This window comes from Peromyscus californicus, unplaced genomic scaffold (assembly GCF_007827085.1).
Source record: "Peromyscus californicus insignis strain IS unplaced genomic scaffold, ASM782708v3 Scaffold_10__1_contigs__length_136768540, whole genome shotgun sequence".
In the NCBI taxonomy this organism is placed as follows: Eukaryota; Metazoa; Chordata; class Mammalia; order Rodentia; family Cricetidae; genus Peromyscus; species Peromyscus californicus.
The window spans coordinates 97,457,704-97,475,715 of NW_026294391.1; the positions used below are offsets into that span (position 1 = coordinate 97,457,704).

At 43.3% G+C, this 18,012-nt stretch overlaps 1 protein-coding gene and 1 pseudogene across 24 annotated transcripts in view; both read right to left on the bottom strand.

The window, feature by feature from the left end:
- The window catches only part of LOC128110123 (homeobox protein Rhox13-like), a 198,276-nt gene that overhangs the window by 116,557 nt on the left and 63,707 nt on the right, over positions 1-18,012 (bottom strand). For 7 of the 24 annotated variants that reach the window (XR_008218084.1, XR_008218123.1, XR_008218112.1 and 4 more), the window contains one exon: positions 14,857-14,951. The exons of the other annotated variants lie outside the window; for them this stretch is intronic. The gene's annotated coding sequence lies outside the window, so the exon portion shown is untranslated. The remainder of the gene's footprint in view (positions 1-14,856; positions 14,952-18,012) is intronic. 24 annotated transcript variants of the gene reach the window in all.
- On the bottom strand, positions 8,381-13,483 carry LOC128110104 (synaptosomal-associated protein 29-like; annotated as a pseudogene).

Below are 18,012 nucleotides of genomic sequence, written 5' to 3' on the forward strand. Positions count from 1 at the left end.
TGAATGATTTTGTAAAAGCCATTCCCATTTAGCAGCAGCTCTGGAAGAGCTGAGGATTTTGTCTTGTCTGTGTCTGCCTCAGGTAAAATTCCCCTTTCCACTCAGGACCCAGATCTAAACTGTACTGAATTAGTGCCCACAGGCCAAAAGCTTCCATTGGAATCTTTTCTGGCCCATGTTTCTCATAATATTGTTGCATTATGACTTCAATTCTCCCCCAGGAGTCTGCATCCAGAGTTCCATAGTTGGAAAACCAAGGACACAGTTCCTATACAAACTCCAAGAACCTCTCTACTTGTGGCTGTTCTACCTTAACTCCCCTGGTTTTCAAACTTTCTACATGTGTATATTCAAATATCTACTTACTATTTCTCTGCCCCATATTGGCTTCTCTTTCTCAGACTGTTAAGTTCATAGTAGCTAATGGTTCCTGGATGCTGTTTTCTGTGTGCCAGGTCCAGCACTAGGGAAATTCTACTCTTACCCTCAATTACTTCCTATTAAGCATACACAATATCTGTATATGTAACCCTATATTTTTACCTAATTTCATAGATAGAAATTGAGAGAGAGAGAAAGAGAGAAACCTAGACACAGAGATATTTGCTGCAGCCTAACTTTTATTACTTTTCAGCTTAACTTTTAGCTGCTCTGCTTTATCTATATAGAGTTTTTGTTCCCAAAGAATAAAATACCACCATCTTAACCTTAATTCATAACTGGACATGCCCAACTACTTCCACAGTGCTCCCTACTCTCACTTATTTCCTCTGCACCCAAGTCCCAAGTTCTAGAGCCATCTGTGGGAGGACAGCTCCCACCTTTTCTAGGGTTCCTATGAGGAGAAGAGAGGGATAAGAAAATATTAGATAGATAGATAGCAAAGAGGAGAAAGACAGAAACACAGGATAGCTTTGGCAAGGATCTGGATCAAAACCCAAAGGTCCCTTCTGCCTCTTCAAAGGGGCTTTTTATGACAATGCCAAGGGGTGGGGCAAAAGACCTCACCCTTGCTAGATCAAAGCACACTGCACAGCCAAGTACAGACCCTTCCACACACCTGGTAACCACCCCATGGTCAAATCATCCCCTTATGCAGCACTGCTGGGTAAAGCAAGTTCAGATTCTCAGACCCTGAGTAAGTTTTCAGTAGGAAAACTCTGTAGGTCTCTACAGGTAAAGTCTTCTATAGATGTCTGTTAAGTCCATTTGAGTCATAATATCTGTTATTTTCCTTATTTCTCTGTTTTGTCTGCCAGACCTGTCCAATGGTGAGAGCAGGGTGTTGAAGTCTCTCACTATTAGTGTGTGGGGTTTGAGGTGTGATTTAAGTTTTAATAATGTTTCCTTTACAAATGTGGGTGCCCTTGTATTTGGGGCAAAAATGTTCAGAATTGAGACTGACATTGATTGATTTTTTCCTGTAATTAATATGAAATGTCCTTCTCAATCTCTTTTGATTAATTTTAGTTTAAAGTCTATTTTGTTAGTTTTTAGGATAGCTACACCAGCTTGTTTCTTTGGTCCATTTGATTGGAAAATCTTTTCCCACCATTTACTCTGAGGCAATGCCTGTATTTGAAGTTGAGGTGTGTTTCTTGTATGTAGCAGAAGAATGGATCCTGTTTTCATATCTATTCTTTTAAGCTGTGTTTTTTATAGGCAAATTTAATCCATTGTTAATGAGATATTAATGACCAATGATTGTTGAGTACCGCTATTTTTTGGTTTTGGTGGTGGTGGTGATGGTGTGTTTAGATTTCCCTTCTTTGGGATTTGTTGGTGTGAGATTATCTTTTGCCTGTGTTTTTGTGGGTGTAGCTAACTTCCTTGGGTTGGATTTTTCCTTACAGTACTTTCTGTAGGGCTGGATTTGTGGATATGTATTGTTTAAATCTGGTTTTGTCATGGAATACCTTGTTTTCTGCACCTAAGGTGACTGCAAGTTTTTCTGGGTATAGTAGTCATTGCTGGCATCCATGGTCTCTTAGTGTCCACAAAATGTCTGTCCAGGAACTTTTGGCTTTCAGGGTCTCCATTGAGAAGTTATATGTAATTCTGATAGGTCTGCCTTTATATGCTACTTTGCCTTTTTCCTTTGCTGCTCTTAATATTCTTTCTTTATTCTGCATGTTTGGTGTTTTGATTATGTGGTGAGGGAACTTTTCTTTGTCCAGTCTATTTGGTATTCTGTAAGCTTCTTGTATCTTCATAGGCATGCCCTTCTCTAAGTTGAGAAAGTTTTCTTCTATGATTTTGTTGAATATATTTTCTATGCCTTTTAGTTGAAATTTTTCTCCTTCTTCTATTGCTATTATTCTTAGTCTTGGTCTTTTCACATTGTCCCAGATTTTCTGATGTGTGTTAAGAATTTGTTGAATTTAACACTTTCTTTGACTGATGAATCTATTTACTCTATTGTATCTTCTATGCTTGAGATTCTTTCTTCCATCTCTTATATTCTGTTGGTTATGCTTGCATCTGTAGTTCCTGCTCATTCTCCCAGATTTTCCATTTCCAGCATTCCCTCAGTTTGTGTTTTCTTTATTGTCTCTGTTACAATTTTCAAGTCTTGCACTGTGTCCTTCACCTGTTTTATAGTTTTTTTTTTCTTGATTGTTCTGGCTTTCCTTAAGGGATTTATTGATATCTTCCAGTTTTTTGTTTGTCTTTACCTAGTTTTCTTTAAGGGAATTTTTCATTTCATCTTTAAGGGCCTCTATCATCTTCATACAGTTATGTTTTTCCTTTTTTGTTTTGTTTATTTAATTTTTTCATTTTACATACCAGCCACAGTTCCCCCTCCTTTCCCATCTCCTGCTCCTCCCCACCTCCCCCTCCACCCCCATCCACTCCTCATAGGGGATAAGGCCTCCTTTGGGGAGTCAATGCAGGCTGGCATACTAGGTTGGGGCAGGACTAAGCCCCTCTCCCTTGCATCAAGGCTGCACAGGGTATCCCACCATAGGGTATGGGATCCAAAAAGCCAGTTCATGTATCCAGGATAAGTCCTGGTCCCACTGCCAGGGTCCCCCAAAATAGATCAAACCCCACAACTGTCACCCACATTCAGAAGGCCTAGTTTGGTCCTCTGCAGATTCTTCACCTGTCAGTCTAGAGTCTGTAAGCTCCCACTAGCTCAGATCAGCTGTCTCTGTGATTTTCCCCATCATGGTCTTGACCTTCCTTGCTCCTATAATCCCCCTTCTCCTTTCAAATGAACTCCAGGAGCTTAGCTCAGTGCTTGGCTGTGGGTCTCTGCATCTGCTTCCATCAATTACTGGATGTAGGTTCTATGATGACAATTAGGGTAGACACCAATCTGGTTACAGGGGAAGGCTATTTCAGGCACCCTCTCCACTATTGTTAGTAGTCTTAGCTAGGGCCATCCTTGTGGGTTCCTGGGGATTTCCCTAGCACCAGGCTTCTCTCTAACCCCATAATGGTTCCCTCTAACAGAATGTCTTTTTCATTGATCTCCTTCTCTGTCCCTCCCCCAACTTGGCTATCTCAATCCCTCATGTTCCCATCCCCCATCCCCTCCCTTCTACCCCTCCCAGTTTACCCAGGAGATCTTAATTATTTCCCCTTTCTGGGGCTATCCATGTGTGTCCCTCTTAGGGTCCTCTTCTTTACCTAGCTTCTCTAGGGTTGTGGTTGTAGCCTGGTTATCCTTTGTTTTGCATCTAATATTGACTTATGACTGAGTACATACCGTGTTTGTCTTTCTGGTTCTGGGTTACCTCATTCAGAATGACTTTTTCCTAGTTCCATCCATTTGTCTACAAATTTCATGATGTCGTTGTTTGTTTTTTGTTTTGTTTTGTTTTGTTTTAATTTTTTTGAGACAGGGTTTCTCTGTGTAGCTTTGGAGCCTGTCCTAGAACTCACTCTGTAGACCAGACTAGCCTTGAATTCACAGAGATCTGCCTGCCTCTGCCTCCTGAGTGCTGGGTTTAAAGGTGTGCACCACCACTGCCCAGTGATGTCATTATTTTTTACTGCTGAGTAATACTCCATTGTGTAAATGTATCACATTTTCTTTATCCATTCTTCAGTTGAGGGACATCTAGATTGTTTCTAGGTTCTTGCTATTACAAATAATGCTGCTATGAACATAGTTGAGTAAGTATCCCTATGGTATGGTTGAGCATCTTTAGGGTATATGCCCAAAAGTGGTATTGCTGGGTCTTGAGGTAGATTGAGTCTCAATTTTCTGAGAAGCCACCATACTGATTTCCAAAGTGGCTGTACATGTTTGTACTCCCACCAGCAATGGAGGAGTGTTCCCCTTGCTACACTGGAGCAACAGGTTTGTGGTTTTTTTTATTGCCTCTATATCAATTTTTAAGTCTTGAACTGTTTCCTTCACCTGCTTGATTTTTTTGGCTTTCTTTGAGGGAATATTGATTTCTTCCCATTTTTCTTTGTCTTTCCCTCCATTTCTCTTTTCATTTCCTCTTTAAGGGCCTCTATCATCTTCATAAAATTATTTTTTAGGTCATTTTCTTCTGCTTCATCTGCATTGGGATGTTCAGGTCTTGCTGTTGTAGAATCACTGGGTTCTGGTGGTGCCATACTGCTCTTTATGTTGTTGAATATATTCTTGCACTGGTGTCTACCTATCTCTTCCTCCAATCAGTGCAGGTGGGGCCCGTGTCTCCAGGAGTCCCTCTTCCTCCAATTGGTGAAGGTAGGGTCTGTGGCTCCTGGGGTTGCTCTTCTTCCAATGGGTGTAGGTGGGGCCTGTGGCTCTGGTGGTCCCTGGTGCCATGGTGGCTGCAATGGGTGGGGGAGAGGCACAGGTTGTGCCCCTGGGGCCTAGGGGCTAGAGAGCTGGGCTGTCCAGTAGGGAGCTCAGACACTCACCTCTTCTTCCAATTGGTGCAGGTGGGGCCTGGGGCTCTGGTGGTTGCTGGTCCTGCAGGGGATGGTTGGCAAGGTGGGGGGTAGGATGCTGCTGCTTTGTCTCTGGGGTTGCAATGGGTGGTGGAGGTACATGGGATGTGCCCCCAGGACCTAGGGGCTAGAGTGCAGGCCTATCTTGCCAGGAGCTCAGACACTCACCTCCTCCTCCAATTGGTGCAGGTAGGGCCTGTCCATAAAGTTGTTTTTAAGGTTGTTTTCTACTGCTTCATGTACATTGGGATGTTCAAATCTTGCTGTTATAGAATCACTAGGCTCTAGTGGTGCCATATTGCTCTTTATTCTGTTGAATGTATTCTTACACTGTCATTTACCCATCTGAATTTGGAATAATACTAGGAACAGATGTTGATTCTTGTGATGTCTTTGTTGGGTCAGCCTTTTGTTTCTTTATTGTCTGTTTCCTTTATTGTCCTTTGCCCTGAATGGCCAAGGGTTCTGATGATTGGCTGGTTGTCAGGTCAAATAGGGTTGTCTCAGCTGAGGTTTGAGAGGGTTTGGGTGCCTAGATCCAGTGTATCATCCAGGCTGGTATGGGCTTTACTTGTGCCTCTGGGGTCTGTTCTTCCAACTGGTGTAGGTTTTCCCTGTGCCTGTTCTTCTAACTGGTGTTGGTGGCATTTGTGCCTATAGAATCTGCTGATGTTGCTGGAGAGGGCTATTCACAGGGAGGATGCTCTTCTTCCAATTGGTGCAGGTGGTGCTTGTGCCTCTAGGGGCTCCTGACTTTGGGGGGCGGTGATTGGCCAGGGGGAGGATGATGGCCTTGATGGGCTTGGGTGGTGAAGTGGGTCTTGCAGGTTGCAGGGTCCAATGGATGTCAGCAGTGGTGGCATGCAAGACTCTTACCTGCTGGCTGTCTGTTGGGGCAGAGATGGGAGGGGGAGAGGCATGGGACATGTCCCAGGGCCTAAGGCCTAGGGACTGGTGCAGTTCAGCTGGGAAACCAGTCACTCATCTCTTCCTCCAGATGATGCAGGTGGTGCATGTGCCTCTAGGGGCTGATGATTTTGAGGGGATGGTTGGCCATGGGGAGGATGATGGGTTTAGTGGGTTTGGGTAGTGCAATGGGTCTTGTAGGTTATAGGGTCCAATGGGTAACAGCAGTGACAGCTGCCTGCCGTCAGGAGTCTAACCTGCTATCTCCTCTTGTAATTGGTGCAGGTGGTGCCTTTGCCTCTTGGGGCTGCTGATTTTGTGGTGGATGGTTGGACAAAGGGAGGATGATGAATTCAGTGGGTCCAAACCATTTCTTTGGTCTTACCCAGCAGTCATTATATGTCACTGTCTGTAACAATTGTTCCTGCTACCCCAAGTCTTGATAGCCACTCAAGATATTTACCACTGTTTCTTTTTTTCCAGTGGACAGGAAGCAATCTCTCTTGGACATGAAATTTTATCATATGCTGTTAGGATCCTGCCCTCACTCCTCTGGGTCTTGCTTCTTACATCATCAGGGGGCGCTGGTGACTACATGGTCATGCAATCTGTGCCTTAAAAAGCCGGACACAGACCTCCACACTCTATCTCTTTGTTGGAGTAGGTATGGCCTTGTTGGAGGAAGTGTGTCACTATAGGGGCAGGCTTTGAGTTCTTTTTCTCAAGCTTCAATCAGTGTGTCAGTCAGTTGACTTCTTTCTGCCTTCTGGTTAAGATATAGCCAGCACCACATCTGCCTGCACACTGCCATGCTCCCTGTCATGATGATAATGGAATGAACCTCTGAAACTGTAAGCCACCACCTCAAATGTTTTCTTTTTAAGAGTTGCTGTGGTCATGGTGTTTCTTCACAGCAATAAAAAGCCCTAAGACAGGCCTGACCATGTGTTTGTTTGGAGGAATTTGGACTTTGGTACTTTGGGTTATGAAAACAGTGGAATGCGTTAAGCACTGCTTAATGGGCCATACTAGTAGGAGCATGGAAGACAGTGGTGCTGAGAAGGATTTGAAATGTTGGGAGCTGGCTCAAGAGGTTTTGGAGAAGAATGTTAGTATGCTGCCTAGAAATTGTTCTTGTGATAATTGTTGAACAGAGTGGCTGACTTTTGCCCTTATCTGAAGAGTCTGCCTGTGGCTAAAATGAAGCATTTTGGATTAATTCCATCAGCAGAGGAAATCTCAAAACAGCCTAGTATAGACTCTGTCCTGTGGTTTTTAGTAGTAACTCTAACCAAGATTTATAATGAAAAGGAGTAAGCTGAGCAGGGTAAATTACAAAATGTAAATTTTGAGGAGAAAAAGAGCACCAGGAACTGGAATGGAGCTAAATCCTGTGTTCAAGGAGATAAATGGATTAAGAAATAGAATGAAGGGAGTGGTGACCTCAGGACAAGATCCCACCCAGCTAAGTTTCCAACTTGTGTAATAGAATTAAAGGAAAGTTTAGAGCTGGGTGTGTTGGGGCACACCTTTAATCCCAGCTCTGGGAAGGTAGAAGCTGGTGGATCTCTGAGTTTAAGGCCAGCCTGGTCTAAAGTTCAATGGCAGCAAAGCTTAGGCAGTTAAAGAAAATAGAAAGCTGATGAAGATGTAATTATACAAGGGGGGCATGTTTCAGCACCAGCAAGCAGAACTTGGGCACGTTGGCCATGTGGTTAAGGATAGAAGAAAGGAGTTACGGAATAAAGCCACTGAGGCCAGGCATGTGTCAGGGGTGTCGCTGAATGGAGACCTAGTAGAGAGGCTATTGCATGAAGCTGTGAAGGTGAAGCCTGGATTGCCTCGGAGAACCAAAGATGTTAGAGAGGCCAGAGTCATGGGATACCTGCTGAGGAAAGCTGCTAACCAAGAGTGAAACTAGTCCAAGAGAAAGAAGTGTGTTGCAATAAACAAATATGAATGGAATTGGACACCTGAAGAGGATTTTGACATCAGACATGGAGATGCAGAGTTTGGAGTGTGCTCACCTGGTTTTCAGTCTTGCTTTGGTCGAGTATTTCCTCATTATGGTTCCTTCCCTGCATTTTGGAATGGTAATATATATCCTGTGCCATCATAAGTTGGAAGTATGTGATCTGCTTTTATATTTTGATTTCTACAGGTGATTACAGTTAAGAGATTGTCATGCATCTCAGAAGAGACTTTGGACTTTGGACACTGAAATAAATTTGAGACTGTTACAGACTATAAAGACTTTTAAATGCATTTTTGCATTATGATATAACTACAAGCCATTGGGGGCCATAGAGTAGAAGGTGGTGGTTTAAAAGAAAATGTCCCCCAAAGGAAGTAGCACTTGTAAGGATTATGTCTTTAATTACGTCACCAGCCTGCGACAGCATCCCAAGCCTAAAAGCGGGCATGCTCTCTGTGTTCTCTCTTTCAGCACTCTTTCCTTCCATATTCTCCCCCCTCCGCACGGTCTCTCTCTCTCTCTCTCTCTCTCTCTCTCTCTCTCTCTCTCTCCCCCTTTCTCTCCCAATAAAGCTCTAGAAAGGTAACCATGGCTTGTGACTCTCCTCCAGCACTCTCATCCGTTGGCATGGCTGCCGAGGGGGGCAGCCAGCCACGAGCGCTGCTTAACCAACAGCATTATTAGGAGGTGCGGCCTTGTTGGACTAGGTGTGGTCTTATTGGAGGAAGTGTATCACTGTTGGTGGTGGGCTTTGAAGTCTTTTCCTCAAGCTGCACTCATTGTGACAGTCAGTCAATTTCCTGGGGCCTTCTGGACAAGATGTAGCTTGCATGCCACCTTGCTCCCCACCATGATGATAATGGACTGAACCTCTGAAAATGTAAGCCACAACCTCAATTAAATGTTTTCTTTGTAAGCGTTGCTATGGTTATGGTGTCTTTTCACAGCAATAAAAAACCCCAAGACATGTGGATTCCTGGGGAATTACCATCTTACATTGTGAAATACTTTTCACTCCCCAACAAGAAGCCTTCCTGTGCTTAAGGAATGAACGAACCTTTAGAGGACTATCTCTTCATTGTTGAGAACTTCTTTTCATCCCATAGAAAAAAGACTGTTACCCCCCTTCTCCTCTAATTACTATATTTATGAGCTATATTAATTATATATTAATGGGCTGTCCATATGAAGGAGCCCTTGTCATGCTGGCAATTGAGGTCCTTTGTGACAGACCTGCTCTTGTTTCTGAGGCAACCCACATCTGTCCTGGCACCTTCCACATACATATGTTCCTGCCAACTCTTCCTTAGGTCAAGGAAATCTTATCCTCTGCCACATGCCAAAGTTGGGTCCTGTTCTACCCATTATTCCAATGGAGGGACAGTCATTACAGAGGAGGAGAGGGACTTTACTTGAATTTGACCCTGGGTGTTCTCTGGTACTGTTTAGCAAGGTAGTCATGGAAAGAGAAGCCTCTAAGAATGGTGACTTGCTTGTAAGTATGTCTTTACAGCTCAGTGTGTTTTGCTAAGCAGGCACTGGTGTTGAAATGACCTCTTTCCCAGCTCACATCTGCCGTCTTTGCTTGACTGTGGTTGTCTTTACTCAGATTCACCTTAGAAAGAACATCGCCATCTGCTTCTTGCTGTTACACACTTGACTCACAACACAAAGACACCCAGCCTGTTCCCCATACTTATAGTTATTCCCTATATCTGTGGCTTGTACTGGGGACTTAGTTTTGTTGGTGAACCCTTGGATGACAGGGACTGGACAGAACTCTACCTGCAGCAGTCCTTAAAGGCAGCAAAAGTACAAAGGAAACAAAAGAAAGTCAAAAGACAGAAAAGAGAAAAGGGAAAGGGAGAAAAATAGACACAACAGACTGAGGCTGTAAGACTGGAAGGAAGACAGGGAGAGATGAAAGAAAGAAGGAGGGAAGAGAAGGTGAGCAAGGTGGATGGAGGAAGGAAGAAAGCAAAGGAAGGAAGAAAAGGACCAACAAATATATAGCCTCTTGTTAGAATTCCTGGTAATTCCCCAAGTCCACAAGCAGAGTCCAGAATCTCAAGGACAATGTCTGATTCCAAAAAAATGAGGGGTAGATATGAGATGGGGCTCAAAAAAATCATTGAAGGCCTTGGAGTGAGAGACTCAGCAAATGAGTAAGTAGAAGGCAGTAGTTATGAGACTGACACCCTACCCACATCTTTGCATGCACTCATGAAAGAAAAAAATGAAATGTTTTCTTCTCTGTCCAGCACAGTAATCAAAGGCTCAAGGTGCTCACAATTAGTCTGCCATGTTTAGATTACAACTCAGCAGATAGCTCACAGAACTGTAGCGATGTTGATCTTACCAAAATGTGGAACACATACATTTTTTCCCCCATTGAAACTAAAATTTCTTAAGACCCACATCTGAACACACATGTTAATTACATACTGTGTAATCAATGACATTTCTTAGGAGTTTAAAAGAGGCTTTTGAATCTTTTCATCACAACGGAGAATTCCTTTTCAGTTTCTTTATAGTTGCCAAACTTTTTTTTCTGTGCTTTTTATATTGATGTCTAGCTTGTCCACTTTGGTTGTTAGCCGGTCAAGAATGTCGTCCTGCTACTTAATTTCCGTCTGCATTCCTAAGGCTATGTCCTTGAGTAGGCCCAATCCCATGGAGAGCTCATCTACACTGCTGTCAGTCTTCTGGTGATAGGCTCGAGTTCTTTGGGTAAACCTCAGTAGTCTCAGAAGAAGCAGGCCCTTTGGGGATCGGGTCTTCATCATGCAGCCTTCTGAGGTTTGGGTGGCTGGCTTTGGTACTTGCTTTCCTGATCCTTACTTGTATTTATGGCTTCTTTCAATCTGCTGTTAGGCTGTGGGGTGATGCTGCCATTCTGTTCAGGTGGAGTCTCTACTGGTTTGGATTGAAATAGTTGATAAATCCTCCAAACACACTCTTAATGCTGTTGATATGTTTCTGGCTTATCTTCAAATCCTGATCCATCTTGTTCACCATCTTCTCAGTGTGTTCTAGGACTCCTCGCTGCCAGACCAGCTCCTCGCAAGAGGCAACTCCGACCTTCTCCGATTCATTCATGAGGGACAAGGACCTGCTGGTGCTGTAGCCTCGGCCCTGCGCAGCACCTCCTGTCGCAGGTACTGCTGATGGTCCATGAGTATGTTGTCCTGTCGGGAGGGAGGGTCGCGGGCGTCCTCATCTTCCACATCGGTCCTCGGTCCTTGTCGAAAGGATTAAAGCTTTTAGGGTAGCCGGACATGGTGCCTGCGATGGCCTGGACCTGGGAAGCAGAAGGGGCGACCGGGCCAGGAGTTGATAGCTCAGGGCCAGCGGGTCGACTCACTGGGGCCCCTGTGAGCACTGCTTCTGCCAGTTCTGCGCCTGCAGCCCCGCCTCCGGAGCCAACCACCACACCAAGCCACGGAGGGGAAGCACGCCAGGCTCCGCCTGGAGCGGCCAGGAAGCTGTATGCTAAGTGTGCTACTAAAATAAGTGCATTCTCCTCCCTTCTAACATGTAATGACTTGTAACTTAGCAGCACTAGAGTGACCTCATGAATTGTTTTTCCTCATTCTGTAGGAGAGGCCTGAAGTTCATTCATGTAACAAGTAAAAAAAGATAGCAGTGCATTTTGATTTTCCTTTTTCCTTATAAATGTGTAATTTTAAGTGTATAATGTGTCACTTTAGTAAAAATTTTCTACTTTGCAAAAAAAAATCATCAAAGAGTCAGAGATTGTGTTGTTCTCAGAGGTACTTGAGCAGACTGTATTCCTTGATGCTGAGAGGAAATGGAGTCACAATCAAGTTGTTCACATATATATCTAGGCTGAGCTGATAACTTCTGGATAGAGTTCCTCTCCACCATACCTGACATGGCTTGTCACAAGATCTCCAGCCTGTACTTTGTAGGCCCATGAGTTTACTGCTAGGAATGCCTGGGGCCCCCACTGGTCACTTGCACCCTAGCTTATCTAAAGACTGGCAAGCTGGTTTGAGTCCCCTTCATTTCAGTATTTGGAATAGAGTCCCAAGCATTCCTCACCTCCTCACTCCCTCGCCCTAGACCTATTGAGAAAAATCATGTTGAGGCTTTGTTAAAAGCAGCAATATAGTTCTGTTGGATGGCCATATTAGATTAAAAAAAGCCAAGGTGTACTATTATCAGGGCTGCTCCCTCTGTCCTACTGTAGATGGAAGAGAGATAGATGGAAACAGATAATAGAGATGGTAGATAATAGAGAAAGGGATTATAGAGAGATGATAAAGAGGTAATAAAGAGATGATAAAGAGATGCTAGAGAGATGATAAAGAGATGATAGATGATAAAGGTGATAGAGATGATAGATTGTAGAGAAAGATAATAGAGAGAGATAATAGAGAAAGATGGTAGAGAGATGATAGAGAGTTGATAAAGATTATTGATAGCTGATACAGAAAGAGATGATAGAGAAAGGTGATAATAGAAATGATAGAGAGATGACAGAAAGATAATACAGATAGAGATGATGGAGATAGCTATTGAGAGCCGCTGGTAGCAAAAGTCCATGGGCGTATAGAGCAGTGACAACTAGAGTTCAGAAGGTCAACCTATCAGAACTAAGGGTCCTGTTAGAGGAAACCATGATGCAAGGTGTTATGGAATTACTGCCTTTTGAATGAATTGGCTGTCACTTGTTGTAAACTTCTTATGCAATAACAGCTATGATTCTCTTACTGTGCATTACCATGTTATGTGTACATGTACTCTCATGATTGCATCTCAATCTTGGGCACAACTTTCCTTATACATTTGGATAACTGTCTCCAGCTGTGCCTATTGTTTATTAACATAAATCTGTCCAGGGCAATTCTCCAGACAAAAGTATTTCAGCTAAGATACCTTTTTATCCTAGGACAAACACAGATAAACATTAGCTCATCTCACCCACAGATAGAGAAAATAACCACTAACAATTAAATCCTCAACTCCTTACCTTCACCCTGGGTTATTTACCTAAGTCCCTAGTTTAAGGAATTTTCTGCTCACATTTCTGGGATAATGTTTTAACTACTTGCTAGTTACTGTGTTAAGGTAGTTATTTCCCACTGACATATATAGACTTCTAACATTTTGCCTAACCACTTGTAGATTATAGTTTGAGCACATAAATTACATTTTAGAGTTCCCTAATTGATCTTAGCCTTTAGTTGAACCTACCAGAAAGCGCCCCTTTAGCCACTCCCCCTTTTGGGTTGTAATTGGAAGCTGACAATTTTTGCTTTATGTGTGTGGGTCCTTATCACATCTCTCTGAGACCCTGAAAACTTCAAGCCTCATGTTGCTTTGTCAAAGAATTAATGCTTGTGTATCTATACCAGCTCCCTCACAGCACAAAAGGAATTGATTTAGAAGAAAAAGATGAGGAGAAAGATGGAAAGAACTAGATAGAGTTGAGAGAACAGCAGAAGAGACTGAGAGCAGGAGGGACTGAGAAGAGCCAAGTATGAGAACAGAAAAAAAACTGTGTAGATAGAATTGAATTTAGGAGAATGAAGTGAATGGACTAAAGAATTCAGTGTGCTTAGATTCATTTGATAGCCCTCAGATTATAATCCTCAGCTGGTTGTTAGACTCTCACAGACCCTGGGAGAAAGCAATAAGGGCAGGACCCTTTATTGTTTTCGGTAGATAGAGATGATAGAGATAGAGAAATGATAGATGACTGACAGAGAGATGATAGAGAGATGATGATAGAAATTATATATATATGTGAATTATATATATAATGTGAATTATATATATATATATATATATATATATATATATATATATATATATATGAATAGAGAGAAATAGAAGACATATAGATAGAGAACAACTTGCCACAATACTTCAAGATCACTGAGTTCTATCTTGGCCACTTTTGTCAGATATGGGTCTTGGAGCCTTACCCTAGAGATCTGGCCTACTAGATCTCACTATATTGAGACACTCTTCCACAAGGTCAAGACCCACTCTCAAAGCATAAGGAGCATACAGGGAAACTAATTTGGGAGTTCCCTCACGAGATACAAGAGTCAGTAGAAACCACAGAAACAAACTCTTGGGTACAGACTGGTCCTGGGGCTAAGTAAAGTACCCCACATATCATGCCAGAAGCATTCTAGATGGTATGTGTGTGGATGACCCTCAGCTGGTACCTTAAATGGGGGTCAAGGTTGGCCCATAGTGTGTCTAGGATTGAACTTCCAGAAGCCTACCTCATTATTGAGACTTTCTATACTACCAAACAAAAAGGACTCTTCCCCTTTAATTCCAGAAAGTCATTACAGAGCTTTGAGTTCTCCATTTCTGCAAAGGTCCAGCTGAAGGAGCACTTTTGATGATGGAAATTGAACTCCCTTGATGTGACTCCTCACTGGCCCAAGGCCACCCACACCTATGGACTGGTCCTAGCACCTTCATCATACATACTTTCCAGGCAAAGGTCCCAAAAAGCATATTAAAGGCAAAGATACCAACCTCCTGAAGAGAGGACTACAATCTCAGGACTTCCAACTAGATTCACCTACCTGTCCTTCTGAGGGCTGGGTCCATAAAGAACTTACAGTTCAGACCAAAAGCCCTTCTGTATTTGAACTTAGGAATGCCTTTAAGAACTATTAGAGTCCAAATGCTCTGCCACCATGGTGTCTGACCAATATGGCTATGATTCCACTGCAGGATACACCCTTTTAACATACAAACTAACACATATACCATCTTACATTCAAGTTGATATGAAACACAGCCTATTTACCACCTGCCAAAAGGGGTACCTGCTTTATCCATAATTCCACTGGTTGAACGCAGACCAGCTTCTCATATAGGGCAGCCAGCACATGAGAAAGAGGAATGTTTCTTGAGATTGACACAGGGGTTCTGTGGGACTCTTGAACAAAGTGGCCTAGGGAGGAGTGGCCTCCAAGAATGGCGCCTGCTTATGATAAAACAGTTTTGTACCTACGGGCTTGGCAAAAGGGGCACTAGAAGTGAAAGCAGTCTACCTGGCACCTTACCTGGCTCACACCTACCTTCCTTGTTGGCTCAGCTTCACACTAAGGAAGGACTCTGCCTTCTCCATCTTCTCCCTGTGCACTCACTTCACTCACAGGACAAAGATATCCACCTGCAATGATTGTAATCCACACTTGAGTTTATTCCCCATACCTTGGATTGTGCTGGGGTTTTGATGTTGAACACCTGTATGAGAGGTACAGGACACTGAACTGCGGTGATATTGTGTTCTCCAAAATACTGTGCACCCTAATAAACTTATCTGGGGTCAGAGAACAGACAGCCACTAGATACAGAGGCTAGAAAATGGTGGCACTCACACCTTTAATCCTAGCATTCCAGAGGCAGAGATCCATCTGGGATCTCTGTGAGTTCAAGGCCACATTGGAAACAGTCAGGCATGGTGACTCACATCTTTAATCCCAGGGAGTGATGGTAGAAGGCAGAAAGATATATAAGGTGTGAGGACCAGGAACTAGAAGCATTTGGCTGGTTAAGCATTTGGCTGGTTAAGTTTTCAGGCTTCTAGCAGCAGTTCAGCTGAGACCCATTCTGGATGAGGACTCAGAGGCCTCCAGTCTGAGGAAACAAGACCAGCTGAGGATCCAGCTTGTTCTGGTTCTCTGATCTTCCAGTTCACTCCAATAACTGGCCTCAGGTTTGATTTCCTTAATAAGAACTCTTTAAGATTCCTGCTACACTGAACTCTAATTGAAGCCCTCATCAAGGGCAGCAGATTATCAAGGAAACAAAAAGAAAATCAAAATGCAGAAAAGCCAGCAAGAAGCAACTAAATGTGAAGCAGAGAGAGCAGAATGGAAATATCAGCAGGGACAGAGGGAGGGAGTAAAAAGGGAGAATAGGAAAGAAGGAAGGGATGCAGTGAGGATAGACAGAGAGAAAGAAGGGAATGGAGAAATGAAGGAAGGACTGACTGAGAAATAGGTAAGCTTTTGGTGATATTTCTGGAGAACCCGAAGCCCATGTACAGAGTCAAGGATCCCAAGGGCAGTGTCTCATTCCAGGAACTGAGGTCTAAGTACAGGTGAAGGTTCAAAGAAATAATCATGAAGATGGAGAACATGTAATCACAGGCACTCGATCTGTCTCTGATCCTAGATGCTTTGCACACATATCTGTTCTAGGCTGCTGACTATCGGGTATAGAGCTCCTCCCCTGCCTGACAAACATGGCTGCCACAGGATATCCAAGCCTGCACTTTCTGTGTAGCTTTGGTTATTACTCTGTGGTACAGCAAGCCTCTGAGACTGGCAATGGTGAGGTGAAGACTAGATAGTTATAATTTCCTTAGTTATGATAAAAGATAAGTTAGATATGAAACCTTAGACTCACAAATATAGAATAGATAGGATATCTTCTTTAATTTTACCAAATATAAATAGACTAGATATTGTAAACTGTAATTCTTGCTTGATAATTGTTTTGTTATATGTAATTTTACTATGCTAAAGTTAAAACCTTCCTTTTAGAAAATGAAAAGGGGAAGTGCTGTGGATATCGCTTTGTGTGCTGTGAATGTGTTGCTGTGATTGGTTAATAAAGTGCTGATTGGCCAGTAGCCAGGAAGAAAGTATAGGCAGGACAAGCAGAGAGGAGAATTCTGGGAATAGGAAGGCTAAGAGTTGCCAGCCACACACAGAAGAAGCAAGATATAAAAGTACTGGTGAGCCATGTGGCAACTATAGATTTATAGAAATGGGTTAATTTAAGATATAAGAACTAGATAACAAGAAGCCTGCCACAGCCATACAGTTTATAAGTAATATAAGCCCCTTTGTGTTTACTTGGGTCTGAGTGGCTGCAGGAGCTGGATGGACACAGGAAAACTCCAGCTACAGTGAGGCACTCATCTGTCAGCTGGACTGGGCTAGTAGCCACTTCAATCTTTGGATCAGATTACCCCATATATTCCTCAATCCTTCTTTGCCAGAATTTTTCAGGGAAAACACACTGAGGTATTGGTGGAAACAGTAAAGAAATACTGCTTGATGGCAGCATTGCACCAACAATGTCAAGGCACCAGTCTTCCAGGGTCTCTCCCTCCGCCCTTCTCTGCTTAAAAAAGAAAAAGTAAACCAATTTGCCATTAGATTCCAAGATGGGTGAGTTCAGTCTTGGCTTCTTTTAGACAGAAATGGGCCTTGGAGCCTTACTGATTGCATATAGTCTGGGGGGTCACAGACTCCAGTTTCCTCAATCTCACTCCAACACAAGAACATGACATGCTCTCAAGGCTTAAGGACTATAGATGAAAACTAAGTTGGGAACACCCAAATGAGAAGCATGAGTCAAAAGAAGGCACAGAAAGGAAATCGTGGGCAGAAATTGGACCTTATGGTGAGCACAACATCCTATATCCTGCCAGGAACAAGCTAACTCGCCCATATGTGCATGACCCTAGGGGCAAACTTGAAGCTGGGTTTCAGGGTAACCTACAGAGGGTCCTGTGCTCCTGTGGGTGTACAGACATTGTATAGCCATTCCAAAAGCAAGCTCTAGTTCAAGACTGCCTGACATCCTCCTCACACTCGCACACCAAACTCCTGACAAGGATAGCACGAAGGACAGAGAGGAAGGTGGGCAGTTGGCACAAGGGAGACAACACCTACCCACACAGGCCCAGAAACAGTGATGGATTTATAACCAGAAGAAGGAAATACTGGATTATACAGAGGACAGAAAGCACGAAGATGCTTTCCATGTGGAGTGTCCCAGTTCATGTGGCATGGACGAGAGTCAGAGTAAAAAAGACAAATGTCACCTAAACTCTTTAGGCGTCTTTCTTTCAGAAACTTCAATCTGTGCATTCTAGGATCTTATCAGTGCCTACAAGTGAATATGTTGGCCATTTTCTAAAGGTCACATGAGCTTTAGTGTTGAGGCACCTCAGCCTCTGATAAAAGATTGGGTTTCCAAGGACCCTCACTGGGGACTAGAAAATATTAAAGAAGAACTGTTAGTCCATCCAGCTGCTACGAGCCTGTCAGGTCGAGGGCTGTACTTCCAAACCATCTATTCTGACCTTCCCAAGAACATTATGATCTCATTGTCTGTAATCAGTAGTTCCCTCTACCCTACATTGCCACTGCCAGTCAAGATATTTGCCACTATTTGCTTTCTTCAAAGGACAGAGTCCCTCTTGCACATGAACC